Here is a 17225-nt window from a genome sequence, read left to right as displayed (position 1 = left end):
GAACGGAATGGAATGGAATGGAAAGGAAAGGAATGGAATGGAATGGAATGGAATGGAATGGAATGGAATGGAATGGAATGGAATCGAATGGAACGGAATGGTCAACCCGAGTAGAACGGAATGGAATGGAATGGAAAGGAATGGAATGGAATGGAATGGAATGAACCCGAGTAGAACGGAATGGAATGGAATTGAATGGAATGGAATGGAATGGAATGGAATGGAATGGAATGGAATGGAATTTAATGGAATGGAATGGAATGGAATCGAATGGAATCGAATGGAATGGAATGGAATGGAATGGAATGGAATCAAATCAACCCGAGTTGAATGGAATGGATTGGAATGGAATGGAATGGAATGGAATGGAATGGAATGGAATGGAATGGAATGGAATGGAATGGAATGGAATGGAATGGAATGGAATCAAATCAACCCGAGTAGAATGGACTGGATTGGAATGGAATGGATTGGAATGGAATTGAATGGAATCCAATGGAATGGAATGGAATGGAATGGAATGGAATGGAATGGAATGGAATGGAATGGAATCAACCCGAGTAGAACGGAATGGAATGGAATGGAATGGAATGGAATGGAATGGAATGGAATGGAATGGAATGGAATGGAATGGAATGGAATGGAATGGAATGGAATGGAATGGAATGGAATCGAATGGAATGGAATGGAATGGAATGGAATGGAATGGAACGGAATGGAATCAACCCGAGCAGAATGGAATGGATAGGAATGGACTGGAATGGAATGGAATGGAATGGAATGGAAAGGAATGGAATGGAATGGAATCAACCCGAGTAGAATGGAATGGATTGAAATGGAATGGAATGGAATGGAATGGAATGGAATGGAATCAGCCCGAGTAGAACGGAATGGAATGGAATGGAATGGAATGGAATGGAATGGAATGGAATGGAATGGAATGGAATGGAACGGAATGGAATCAACCCTAGCAGAATGGAATGGATAGGAATGGACTGGAATGGAATGGAAAGGAATGGAATGGAATGGAATGGAATGGAATCAACCCGAGTAGAACGGAATGGATTGGAATGGAATGGAATGGAATGGAATCGTATGGAATCGAAAGGAATTGAATGGAATGGAATGGAATGGAATGGAATGGAATGGAATGAAATCAACCCGAGTAGAACGTAATGGAATGGAATGGAATGGAATGGAATGGAAAGGAATGGAATGGAATGGAATGGAATAAAATTTAATGGAATGGAATGGAATGGAATGGAATCGAATGGAATGGAATGGAATGGAATGGAATGGAATGGAATGGAATGGAATGGTATCAACCCAAGTAGAATGGAATGGTTTGGAATGGAATGTAATGTAATGGAATGGAATGGAATGGAATCAACCCGAGTAGAATGGAATGGATTGGAATGGACTGGAATGGAATGGAATGGAGTGGAACGGAATGGAATGGAATGGAATGGAATGGAATGTAACGGAATAGAATGGAATGGAATAGATTGGAATCAACCCGAGTAGAACGGAATGGAATGGAATGGAATGGAATGCAATAGAATGGAATGGAATGGAATGGAATGGAATGGAATGGAATGGATTGGAATGGAATGGAATGGAATGGAATGGAATGGAATGGAATGGAATCGAAAGGAATGGAATGGAATGGAATGGAATGGAATGGAATGGAATGGAATGGAATCAACCCGAGTAGAATGGAATGGATTGGAATGGACTGGAATGGAATGGAATGGAATTGAATGGAATGGAATGGAATGGAATGGAATGGAATCAACCCGAGTAGAATGGAATGGATTGAAATGGAATGGAATGGAATGGAATGGAATGGAATGGAATGGAATGGAATGGAATGGAATGGAATGGAACGGAACGGAATGGAATGGAATCATCAACCCGAGTAGAACGGAATGTAATGGAATGCAATGGAATGGAACGGAATTCAATGGAATAGAATGGAATGGAATGGAATGGAGTGGAATGGAATGGAATAAAATGGAATCGAATGGAATCGAGAGGAATAGAATGGAATAGAATGGAATCAACCCGAGCAGAACGGAATGGACTGGAATGGAATGGAATGGAATGGAATGGAATGGAATGGCATGGAATGGAATGGAATCGAATAGAATGGAATGGAATGGAATGGAATGGAGTGGAAATCAACCCGAGTAGAACGGAACGGAATGGAATGGAATGGAAAGGAAAGGAATGGAATGGAATGGAATGGAATGGAATGGAATGGAATGGAATGGAATGGAATCGAATGGAACGGAATGGTCAACCCGAGTAGAACGGAATGGAATGGAATGGAAAGGAATGGAATGGAATGGAATGGAATGAACCCGAGTAGAACGGAATGGAATGGAATTGAATGGAATGGAATGGAATGGAATGGAATGGAATGGAATGGAATGGAATTTAATGGAATGGAATGGAATGGAATCGAATGGAATCGAATGGAATGGAATGGAATGGAATGGAATGGAATGGAATGGAATCAAATCAACCCGAGTTGAATGGAATGGATTGGAATGGAATGGAATGGAATGGAATGGAATGGAATGGAATGGAATGGAATGGAATGGAATGGAATGGAATGGAATGGAATGGAATCAAATCAACCCGAGTAGAATGGACTGGATTGGAATGGAATGGATTGGAATGGAATTGAATGGAATCCAATGGAATGGAATGGAATGGAATGGAATGGAATGGAATGGAATGGAATGGAATGGAATCAACCCGAGTAGAACGGAATGGAATGGAATGGAATGGAATGGAATGGAATGGAATGGAATGGAATGGAATGGAATGGAATGGAATGGAATGGAATGGAATGGAATGGAATCGAATGGAATGGAATGGAATGGAATGGAATGGAATGGAACGGAATGGAATCAACCCGAGCAGAATGGAATGGATAGGAATGGACTGGAATGGAATGGAATGGAATGGAATGGAAAGGAATGGAATGGAATGGAATCAACCCGAGTAGAATGGAATGGATTGAAATGGAATGGAATGGAATGGAATGGAATGGAATGGAATCAACCCGAGTAGAACGGAATGGATTGGAATGGAATGGAATGGAATGGAATCGTATGGAATCGAAAGGAATTGAATGGAATGGAATGGAATGGAATGGAATGGAATGGAATGGAATGCAATGGAATGGAATCAAATCAACCCGAGTAGAATGGACTGGATTGGAATGGAATGGAATGGAATGGACTTGAATGGAATCCAATGGAATGGAATGGAATGGAATGGAATGGAATGGAATGGAATGGAATGGAATGGAATGGAATGGAATCAACCCGAGTAGAACGGAATGGAATGGAATGGAATGGAATGGAATGGAATGGAATGGAATGGAATGGAATGGAATGGAATGGAATGGAACGGAATGGAATCAACCCGAGCAGAATGGAATGGATAGGAATGGACTGGAATGGAATGGAATGGAATGGAATGGAATGGAATCAACCCGAGTAGAACGGAATGGATTGGAATGGAATGGAATGGAATGGAATCGTATGGAATCGAAAGGAATTGAATGGAATGGAATGGAATGGAATGGAATGGAATGGAATGGAATGAAATCAACCCGAGTAGAACGTAATGGAATGGAATGGAATGGAATGGAATGGAAAGGAATGGAATGGAATGGAATGGAATAAAATTTAATGGAATGGAATGGAATGGAATGGAATCGAATGGAATGGAATGGAATGGAATGGAATGGAATGGAATGGAATGGAATGGAATGGTATCAACCCAAGTAGAATGGAATGGTTTGGAATGGAATGTAATGGAATGGAATGGAATGGAATGGAATCAACCCGAGTAGAATGGAATGGATTGGAATGGACTGGAATGGAATGGAATGGAGTGGAACGGAATGGAATGGAATGGAATGGAATGGAATGTAACGGAATAGAATGGAATGGAATAGATTGGAATCAACCCGAGTAGAACGGAATGGAATGGAATGGAATGGAATGCAATAGAATGGAATGGAATGGAATGGAATGGAATGGAATGGATTGGAATGGAATGGAATGGAATGGAATGGAATGGAATGGAATGGAAACGAAAGGAATGGAATGGAATGGAATGGAATGGAATGGAATGGAATGGAATGGAATCAACCCGAGTAGAATGGAATGGATTGGAATGGACTGGAATGGAATGGAATGGAATTGAATGGAATGGAATGGAATGGAATGGAATGGAATCAACCCGAGTAGAATGGAATGGATTGAAATGGAATGGAATGGAATGGAATAGAATGGAATGGAATGGAATGGAATCAACCCGAGTAGAACGGAATTGATTGGAATGGAATGGAATGGAATGGAATCGTATGGAATCGAAAGGAATGGAATGGAATGGAATATAATGGAATGGAATGGAATGGAATGGAATGGAATGAAATCAACCCGAGTAGAACGTAATGGAATGGAATGGAATGGATAGGAATGGAATGGAATGGAATGGAATAAAATTTAATGGAATGGAATGGAATGGAATGGAATGGAATGGAATGGAATGGAATCAACCCGAGTTGAATGGAATGGATTGGAATGGAATGGAATGGAATGGAATGGAATGGAATGGAATAGAATGGAATGGAATGGAATCAACCCGAGTAGAATGGAATGGATTGGAATGGAATGGAATGGAATGGAATGAAATGGAATGGAATCAACCCGAGTAGAATGGAATGGATTGGACTGGAACGGAATGGAATGGAATGGAATGGAATGGAATGGAATGGAATGGAATCAACCCGAGTAGAATGGAATGGATTGGATTGGAATGGAATGGAATGGAATCGAACGGAATGGAATGGAATGGAATGGAAAGGAATGGAATGGAATGGAATGGAATGAAATTTAATGGAATGGAATGGAATGGAATCGAATGGAATCGAATGGAATCGAATGGAATGGAATGGAATAGAATGGAATCAACCCGAGTAGAACGGAATGGAATGGAATGGAATGGAAAGGAATGGAATGGAATGGAATGGAATGGAATGGAATGGAATGGAATGGAATCCAATGGAATGGAAAGGAATGGAATGGAATGGAATGGAATGGAATGGAATGGATTGGAATGGAATGGAATCGAATCGAATGGAACGGAATGGAATGGAATGGAATGGAATGGAATCCAATGGAATGGAATGGAATCGAATGGAATCAACCCTAGTAGAATGGAATGGATTGGAATGGACTGGAATGGAATGGAATGGAATGGAATGGAATGGAATGGAATGGAATCAACCCGAGTAGAACGGAATGGATTGAAATGGAATGGAATGGAATCGAATGGCATAGAATGGAATGGAATGGAATGGAATGCAATGGAAAGGAATGAATTCAACCAGAGTAGAACGGAATGGAATGGAATGGAATGGAATGGAATGGAATGGAATGGAATGGAATGGAATGAAAAGAACCGGAGTAGAAAGGAATGGAATGGAATGGAATGGAATGGAATGGAATGGAATGGAATGGAATGGAATGGAATGGAACGGAACGGAATGGAATGGAATCATCAACCCGAGTAGAACGGAATGTAATGGAATGCAATGGAATGGAACGGAATTCAATGGAATAGAATGGAATGGAATGGAATGGAGTGGAATGGAATGGAATAAAATGGAATCGAATGGAATAGAGAGGAATAGAATGGAATAGAATGGAATCAACCCGAGCAGAACGGAATGGACTGGAATGGAATGGAATGGAATGGAATGGAATGGAATGGCATGGAATGGAATGGAATCGAATAGAATGGAATGGAATGGAATGGAATGGAGTGGAAATCAACCCGAGTAGAACGGAACGGAATGGAATGGAATGGAAAGGAAAGGAATGGAATGCAATGGAATGGAATGGAATGGAATGGAATGGAATGGAATCGAATGGAACGGAATGGTCAACCCGAGTAGAACGGAATGGAATGGAATGGAAAGGAATGGAATGGAATGGAATGGAATGAACCCGAGTAGAACGGAATGGAATGGAATGGAATGGAATGGAATGGAATGGAATGGAATGGAATGGAATGGAATGGAATTTAATGGAATGGAATGGAATGGAATCGAATGGAATCGAATGGAATGGAATGGAATGGAATGGAATGGAATGGAATGGAATCAAATCAACCCGAGTTGAATGGAATGGATTGGAATGGAATGGAATGGAATGGAATGGAATGGAATGGAATGGAATGGAATGGAATGGAATGGAATGGAATGGAATGGAATCAAATCAACCCGAGTAGAATGGACTGGATTGGAATGGAATGGATTGGAATGGAATTGAATGGAATCCAATGGAATGGAATGGAATGGAATGGAATGGAATGGAATGGAATGGAATGGAATCAACCCGAGTAGAACGGAATGGAATGGAATGGAATGGAATGGAATGGAATGGAATGGAATGGAATGGAATGGAATGGAATGGAATGGAATGGAATGGAATGGAATCGAATGGAATGGAATGGAATGGAATGGAATGGAATGGAACGGAATGGAATCAACCCGAGCAGAATGGAATGGATAGGAATGGACTGGAATGGAATGGAATGGAATGGAATGGAAAGGAATGGAATGGAATGGAATCAACCCGAGTAGAATGGAATGGATTGAAATGGAATGGAATGGAATGGAATGGAATGGAATGGAATCAACCCGAGTAGAACGGAATGGATTGGAATGGAATGGAATGGAATGGAATCGTATGGAATCGAAAGGAATTGAATGGAATGGAATGGAATGGAATGGAATGGAATGGAATGGAATGGAATGCAATGGAATGGAATCAAATCAACCCGAGTAGAATGGACTGGATTGGAATGGAATGGAATGGAATGGACTTGAATGGAATCCAATGGAATGGAATGGAATGGAATGGAATGGAATGGAATGGAATGGAATGGAATGGAATGGAATGGAATCAGCCCGAGTAGAACGGAATGGAATGGAATGGAATGGAATGGAATGGAATGGAATGGAATGGAATGGAATGAAATGGAACGGAATGGAATCAACCCTAGCAGAATGGAATGGATAGGAATGGACTGGAATGGAATGGAATGGAATGGAATGGAATGGAATGGAATGGAATCAACCCTAGTAGAACGGTATGGATTGGAATGGAATGGAATGGAATGGAATCGTATGGAATCGAAAGGAATTGAATGGAATGGAATGGAATGGAATGGAATGGAATGGAATGAAATCAACCTGAGTAGAACGTAATGGAATGGAATGGAATGGAATGGAATGGAAAGGAATGGAATGGAATGGAATGGAATAAAATTTAATGGAATGGAATGGAATGGAATGGAATCGAATGGAATGGAATGGAATGGAATGGAATGGAATGGAATGGAATGGTATCAACCCAAGTAGAATGGAATGGTTTGGAATGGAATGTAATGGAATGGAATGGAATGGAATGGAATCAACCCGAGTAGAATGGAATGGATTGGAATGGACTGGAATGGAATGGAATGGAGTGGAACGGAATGGAATGGAATGGAATGGAATGGAATGTAACGGAATAGAATGGAATGGAATAGATTGGAATCAACCCGAGTAGAACGGAATGGAATGGAATGGAATGGAATGCAATAGAATGGAATGGAATGGAATGGAATGGAATGGAATGGAATGGAATGGATTGGAATGGAATGGAATGGAATGGAATGGAATGGAATGGAATGGAATCGAAAGGAATGGAATGGAATGGAATGGAATGGAATGGAATGGAATGGAATCAACCCGAGTAGAATGGAATGGATTGGAATGGACTGGAATGGAATGGAATGGAATTGAATGGAATGGAATGGAATGGAATGGAATGGAATCAACCCGAGTAGAATGGAATGGATTGAAATGGAATGGAATGGAATGGAATGGAATGGAATGGAATGGAATGGAATGGAATGGAATGGAACGGAACGGAATGGAATGGAATCATCAACCCGAGTAGAACGGAATGTAATGGAATGCAATGGAATGGAACGGAATTCAATGGAATAGAATGGAATGGAATGGAATGGAGTGGAATGGAATGGAATAAAATGGAATCGAATGGAATCGAGAGGAATAGAATGGAATAGAATGGAATCAACCCGAGCAGAACGGAATGGACTGGAATGGAATGGAATGGAATGGAATGGAATGGAATGGCATGGAATGGAATGGAATCGAATAGAATGGAATGGAATGGAATGGAATGGAGTGGAAATCAACCCGAGTAGAACGGAACGGAATGGAATGGAATGGAAAGGAAAGGAATGGAATGGAATGGAATGGAATGGAATGGAATGGAATGGAATGGAATGGAATCGAATGGAACGGAATGGTCAACCCGAGTAGAACGGAATGGAATGGAATGGAAAGGAATGGAATGGAATGGAATGGAATGAACCCGAGTAGAACGGAATGGAATGGAATTGAATGGAATGGAATGGAATGGAATGGAATGGAATGGAATGGAATGGAATTTAATGGAATGGAATGGAATGGAATCGAATGGAATCGAATGGAATGGAATGGAATGGAATGGAATGGAATGGAATGGAATCAAATCAACCCGAGTTGAATGGAATGGATTGGAATGGAATGGAATGGAATGGAATGGAATGGAATGGAATGGAATGGAATGGAATGGAATGGAATGGAATGGAATGGAATCAAATCAACCCGAGTAGAATGGACTGGATTGGAATGGAATGGATTGGAATGGAATTGAATGGAATCCAATGGAATGGAATGGAATGGAATGGAATGGAATGGAATGGAATGGAATGGAATCAACCCGAGTAGAACGGAATGGAATGGAATGGAATGGAATGGAATGGAATGGAATGGAATGGAATGGAATGGAATGGAATGGAATGGAATCGAATGGAATGGAATGGAATGGAATGGAATGGAATGGAACGGAATGGAATCAACCCGAGCAGAATGGAATGGATAGGAATGGACTGGAATGGAATGGAATGGAATGGAATGGAAAGGAATGGAATGGAATGGAATCAACCCGAGTAGAATGGAATGGATTGAAATGGAATGGAATGGAATGGAATGGAATGGAATGGAATGGAATCAACCCGAGTAGAACGGAATGGATTGGAATGGAATGGAATGGAATGGAATCGTATGGAATCGAAAGGAATTGAATGGAATGGAATGGAATGGAATGGAATGGAATGGAATGGAATGCAATGGAATGGAATCAAATCAACCCGAGTAGAATGGACTGGATTGGAATGGAATGGAATGGAATGGACTTGAATGGAATCCAATGGAATGGAATGTAATGGAATGGAATGGAATGGAATGGAATGGAATGGAATGGAATGGAATGGAATCAACCCGAGTAGAACGGAATGGAATGGAATGGAATGGAATGGAATGGAATGGAATGGAATGGAATGGAATGGAATGGAATGGAATGGAATGGAACGGAATGGAATCAACCCGAGCAGAATGGAATGGATAGGAATGGACTGGAATGGAATGGAATGGAATGGAATGGAATGGAATCAACCCGAGTAGAACGGAATGGATTGGAATGGAATGGAATGGAATGGAATCGTATGGAATCGAAAGGAATTGAATGGAATGGAATGGAATGGAATGGAATGGAATGGAATGAAATCAACCCGAGTAGAACGTAATGGAATGGAATGGAATGGAATGGAATGGAAAGGAATGGAATGGAATGGAATGGAATAAAATTTAATGGAATGGAATGGAATGGAATGGAATCGAATGGAATGGAATGGAATGGAATGGAATGGAATGGAATGGAATGGTATCAACCCAAGTAGAATGGAATGGTTTGGAATGGAATGTAACGGAATGGAATGGAATGGAATGGAATCAACCCGAGTAGAATGGAATGGATTGGAATGGACTGGAATGGAATGGAATGGAGTGGAACGGAATGGAATGGAATGGAATGGAATGGAATGTAACGGAATAGAATGGAATGGAATAGATTGGAATCAACCCGAGTAGAACGGAATGGAATGGAATGGAATGGAATGCAATAGAATGGAATGGAATGGAATGGAATGGAATGGAATGGAATGGATTGGAATGGAATGGAATGGAATGGAATGGAATGGAATGGAATGGAAACGAAAGGAATGGAATGGAATGGAATGGAATGGAATGGAATGGAATGGAATCAACCCGAGTAGAATGGAATGGATTGGAATGGACTGGAATGGAATGGAATGGAATTGAATGGAATGGAATGGAATGGAATGGAATGGAATCAACCCGAGTAGAATGGAATGGATTGAAATGGAATGGAATGGAATGGAATGGAATGGAATGGAATGGAATGGAATCAACCCGAGTAGAACGGAATTGATTGGAATGGAATGGAATGGAATGGAATCGTATGGAATCGAAAGGAATGGAATGGAATGGAATATAATGGAATGGAATGGAATGGAATGGAATGGAATGAAATCAACCCGAGTAGAACGTAATGGAATGGAATGGAATGGAAAGGAATGGAATGGAATGGAATGGAATAAAATTTAATGGAATGGAATGGAATGGAATGGAATGGAATGGAATGGAATTGAATGGAATCAACCCGAGTTGAATGGAATGGATTGGAATGGAATGGAATGGAATGGAATGGAATGGAATGGAATAGAATGGAATGGAATGGAATCAACCCGAGTAGAATGGAATGGATTGGAATGGAATGGAATGGAATGGAATGAAATGGAATGGAATCAACCCGAGTAGAATGGAATGGATTGGAATGGAACGGAATGGAATGGAATGGAATGGAATGGAATGGAATGGAATCAACCCGAGTAGAATGGAATGGATTGGATTGGAATGGAATGGAATGGAATCGAACGGAATGGAATGGAATGGAATGGAAAGGAATGGAATGGAATGGAATGGAATGAAATTTAATGGAATGGAATGGAATGGAATCGAATGGAATCGAATGGAATCGAATGGAATGGAATGGAATAGAATGGAATCAACCCGAGTAGAACGGAATGGAATGGAATGGAATGGAAAGGAATGGAATGGAATGGAATGGAATGGAATGGAATGGAATGGAATGGAATCCAATGGAATGGAAAGGAATGGAATGGAATGGAATGGAATGGAATGGAATCAACCCGAGTAGAATGGAATGGATTGGAATGGACTGGAATGGAATGGAATGGAATGGAACTGAATGGAATGGAATGGAATGGAATGGAATGTAACGGAATGGAATGGAATGGAATAGATTGGAATCAACCCGAGTAGAACAGAATGGAATGGAATGGAATGGAATGCAATAGAATGGAATGGAATGGAATGGAATGGAATGGAATAAAATTTAATGGAATGGAATGGAATGCAATGGAATGGAATGGAATCAACCCGAGTTGAATGGAATGGATTTGAATGGAATGGAATGGAATGGAATGGAATGGAATGGAATGGAATGGAATCAACCCGAGTAGAATGGAATGGATTGGAATGGAATGGAATGGAATGGAATGGAATGGAATGGAATGGAATCAACCCGAGTAGAATGGAATGGATTGGAATGGAACGGAATGGAATGGAATGGAATGGAATGGAATGGAATGAAATGGAATCAACCCGAGTAGAACGGAATGGATTGGAATGGAATGGAATGGAATGGAATGGAATGGAATCAACCCGAGTAGAATGGAGTGGATTGGAATGGAACGGAATGGAATGGAATGGAATTGAATGGAATCGAATGGAATGGAATGGAATGGAATGGAATGGAATGGAATGGAATGGAATCAACCCGAGTAGAACGGAATGGAATGGAATGGAATGGAATGGAATGGAATGGAATGGAATGGAATGGAATGGAATTTAATGGAATGGAATGGAATGGAATCGAATGGAATCGAATGGAATGGAATGGAATGGAATGGAATGGAATGGAATCAAATCAACCCGAGTTGAATGGAATGGAATGGAATGGAATGGAATGGAATGGAATGGAATGGAATGGAATGGAATGGAATGGAATCAAATCAACCCGAGTAGAATGGACTGGATTGGAATGGAATGGAATGGAATGGAATTGAATGGAATCCAATGGAATGGAATGGAATGGAATGGAATGGAATGGAATGGAATGGAATGGAATGGAATGGAATGGAATGGAATGGAATCAACCCGAGTAGAACGGAATGGAATGGAATGGAATGGAATGGAATGGAATGGAATGGGATGGAATGGAATGGAATGGAATGGAATGGAATGGAATGGAATGGAACGGAATGGAATCAACCCGAGCAGAATGGAATGGATAGGAATGGACTGGAATGGAATGGAATGGAATGGAATGGAATGGAATGGAATGGAATGGAATCAACCCGAGTAGAATGGAATGGATTGAAATGGAATGGAATGGAATGGAATGGAATCAACCCGAGTAGAACGGAATGGATTGGAATGGAATGGAATGGAATGGAATCGTATGGAATCGAAAGGAAAGGAATGGAATGGAATGGAATGGAATGGAATGGAATGGAATGAAATCAACCCGAGTAGAACGTAATGGAATGGAATGGAATGGAATGGAATGGAAAGGAATGGAATGGAATGGAATGGAATAAAATTTAATGGAATGGAATGGAATGGAATGGAATCGAATGGAATGGAAAGGAATGGAATGGAATGGAATGGTATCAACCCAAGTAGAATGGAATGGTTTGGAATGGAATGTAATGGAATGGAATGGAATGGAATGGAATCAACCCGAGTAGAATGGAATGGATTGGAATGGACTGGAATGGAATGGAATGGAATGGAACGGAATGGAATGGAATGGAATGGAATGGAATGTAACGGAATAGAATGGAATGGAATAGATTGGAATCAACCCGAGTAGAACGGAATGGAATGGAATGGAATGGAATGCAATAGAATGGAATGGAATGGAATGGAATGGAATGGAATGGAATGGATTGGAATGGAATGGAATGGAATGGAATGGAATGGAATGGAATGGAATCGAAAGGAATGGAATGGAATGGAATGGAATGGAATGGAATGGAATGGAATCAACCCGAGTAGAATGGAATGGATTGGAATGGACTGGAATGGAATGGAATGGAATTGAATGGAATGGAATGGAATGGAATGGAATGGAATCAACCCGAGTAGAATGGAATTGATTGAAATGGAATGGAATGGAATCGAATGGAATGGAATGGAATGGAATGGAATCAACCCGAGTAGAACGGAATTGATTGGAATGGAATGGAATGGAATGGAATCGTATGGAATCGAAAGGAATGGAATGGAATGGAATGGAATGGAATGGAATGGAATGGAATGGAATGGAATGGAATGAAATCAACCCGAGTAGAACGTAATGGAATGGAATGGAATGGAAAGGAATGGAATGGAATGGAATGGAATAAAATTTAATGGAATGGAATGGAATGGAATGGAATGGAATGGAATTGAATGGAATCAACCCGAGTTGAATGGAATGGATTGGAATGGAATGGAATGGAATGGAATGGAATGGAATGGAATAGAATGGAATGGAATGGAATCAACCCGAGTAGAATGGAATGGATTGGAATGGAATGGAATGGAATGGAATGAAATGGAATGGAATCAACCCGAGTAGAATGGAATGGATTGGACTGGAACGGAATGGAATGGAATGGAATGGAATGGAATGGAATGGAATGGAATCAACCCGAGTAGAATGGAATGGATTGGATTGGAATGGAATGGAATGGAATCGAACGGAATGGAATGGAATGGAATGGAAAGGAATGGAATGGAATGGAATGGAATGAAATTTAATGGAATGGAATGGAATGGAATCGAATGGAATCGAATGGAATGGAATGGAATGGAATGGAATAGAATGGAATCAACCCGAGTAGAACGGAATGGAATGGAATGGAATGGAAAGGAATGGAATGGAATGGAATGGAATGGAATGGAATGGAATGGAATGGAATCCAATGGAATGGAAAGGAATGGAATGGAATGGAATGGAATGGAATGGAATGGATTGGAATGGAATGGAATCGAATCGAATGGAACGGAATGGAATGGAATGGAATGGAATGGAATCCAATGGAATGGAATGGAATCGAATGGAATCAACCCTAGTAGAATGGAATGGATTGGAATGGACTGGAATGGAATGGAATGGAATGGAATGGAATGGAATGGAATGGAATCAACCCGAGTAGAACGGAATGGATTGAAATGGAATGGAATGGAATCGAATGGCATAGAATGGAATGGAATGGAATGGAATGCAATGGAAAGGAATGAATTCAACCAGAGTAGAACGGAATGGAATGGAATGGAATGGAATGGAATGGAATGGAATGGAATGGAATGAAAAGAACCGGAGTAGAAAGGAATGGAATGGAATGGAATGGAATGGAATGGAATGGAATGGAATGGAATGGAATGGAATGGAACGGAACGGAATGGAATGGAATCATCAACCCGAGTAGAACGGAATGTAATGGAATGCAATGGAATGGAACGGAATTCAATGGAATAGAATGGAATGGAATGGAATGGAGTGGAATGGAATGGAATAAAATGGAATCGAATGGAATCGAGAGGAATAGAATGGAATAGAATGGAATCAACCCGAGCAGAACGGAATGGACTGGAATGGAATGGAATGGAATGGAATGGAATGGAATGGCATGGAATGGAATGGAATCGAATAGAATGGAATGGAATGGAATGGAATGGAGTGGAAATCAACCCGAGTAGAACGGAACGGAATGGAATGGAATGGAAAGGAAAGGAATGGAATGGAATGGAATGGAATGGAATGGAATGGAATGGAATGGAATCGAATGGAACGGAATGGTCAACCCGAGTAGAACGGAATGGAATGGAATGGAAAGGAATGGAATGGAATGGAATGGAATGAACCCGAGTAGAACGGAATGGAATGGAATGGAATGGAATGGAATGGAATGGAATGGAATGGAATGGAATGGAATTTAATGGAATGGAATGGAATGGAATCGAGTGGAATCGAATGGAATGGAATGGAATGGAATGGAATGGAATGGAATGGAATCAAATCAACCCGAGTTGAATGGAATGGATTGGAATGGAATGGAATGGAATGGAATGGAATGGAATGGAATGGAATGGAATGGAATGGAATGGAATGGAATCAAATCAACCCGAGTAGAATGGACTGGATTGGAATGGAATGGATTGGAATGGAATTGAATGGAATCCAATGGAATGGAATGGAATGGAATGGAATGGAATGGAATGGAATGGAATGGAATGGAATCAACCCGAGTAGAACGGAATGGAATGGAATGGAATGGAATGAAATGGAATGGAATGGAATGGAATGGAATGGAATGGAATGGAATGGAATGGAATGGAATCGAATGGAATGGAATGGAATGGAATGGAATGGAATGGAACGGAATGGAATCAACCCGAGCAGAATGGAATGGATAGGAATGGACTGGAATGGAATGGAATGGAATGGAATGGAAAGGAATGGAATGGAATGGAATCAACCCGAGTAGAATGGAATGGATTGAAATGGAATGGAATGGAATGGAATGGAATGGAATGGAATCAACCCGAGTAGAACGGAATGGATTGGAATGGAATGGAATGGAATGGAATCGTATGGAATCGAAAGGAATTGAATGGAATGGAATGGAATGGAATGGAATGGAATGGAATGGAATGGAATGCAATGGAATGGAATCAAATCAACCCGAGTAGAATGGACTGGATTGGAATGGAATGGAATGGAATGGACTTGAATGGAATCCAATGGAATGGAATGGAATGGAATGGAATGGAATGGAATGGAATGGAATGGAATGGAATGGAATGGAATCAACCCGAGTAGAACGGAATGGAATGGAATGGAATGGAATGGAATGGAATGGAATGGAATGGAATGGAATGGAATGGAATGGAACGGAATGGAATCAACCCGAGCAGAATGGAATGGATAGGAATGGACTGGAATGGAATGGAATGGAATGGAATGGAATGGAATGGAATGGAATCAACCCGAGTAGAACGGAATGGATTGGAATGGAATGGAATGGAATGGAATCGTATGGAATCGAAAGGAATTGAATGGAATGGAATGGAATGGAATGGAATGGAATGGAATGAAATCAACCCGAGTAGAACGTAATGGAATGGAATGGAATGGAATGGAATGGAAAGGAATGGAATGGAATGGAATGGAATAAAATTTAATGGAATGGAATGGAATGGAATGGAATCGAATGGAATGGAATGGAATGGAATGGAATGGAATGGAATGGAATGGAATGGAATGGTATCAACCCAAGTAGAATGGAATGGTTTGGAATGGAATGTAATGGAATGGAATGGAATGGAATGGAATCAACCCGAGTAGAATGGAATGGATTGGAATGGACTGGAATGGAATGGAATGGAGTGGAACGGAATGGAATGGAATGGAATGGAATGGAATGTAACAGAATAGAATGGAATGGAATAGATTGGAATCAACCCGAGTAGAACGGAATGGAATGGAATGGAATGGAATGCAATAGAATGGAATGGAATGGAATGGAATGGAATGGAATGGAATGGATTGGAATGGAATGGAATGGAATGGAATGGAATGGAATGGAATGGAATCGAAAGGAATGGAATGGAATGGAATGGAATGGAATGGAATGGAATGGAATGGAATCAACCCGAGTAGAATGGAATGGATTGGAATGGACTGGAATGGAATGGAATGGAATTGAATGGAATGGAATGGAATGGAATGGAATGGAATGGAATCAACCCGAGTAGAATGGAATGGATTGAAATGGAATGGAATGGAATGGAATGGAATGGAATGGAATGGAATGGAATCAACCCGAGTAGAACGGAATTGATTGGAATGGAATGGAATGGAATGGAATCGTATGGAATCGAAAGGAATGGAATGGAATGGAATATAATGGAATGGAATGGAATGGAATGGAATGGAATGAAATCAACCCGAGTAGAACGTAATGGAATGGAATGGAATGGAAAGGAATGGAATGGAATGGAATGGAATAAAATTTAATGGAATGGAATGGAATGGAATGGAATGGAATGGAATTGAATGGAATCAACCCGAGTTGAATGGAAT

This window comes from Gorilla gorilla, chromosome 17 (genome assembly GCF_029281585.2).
Source record: "Gorilla gorilla gorilla isolate KB3781 chromosome 17, NHGRI_mGorGor1-v2.1_pri, whole genome shotgun sequence".
NCBI lineage: Eukaryota > Metazoa > Chordata > Mammalia > Primates > Hominidae > Gorilla > Gorilla gorilla.
This window is presented reverse-complemented; position numbering follows the sequence as displayed.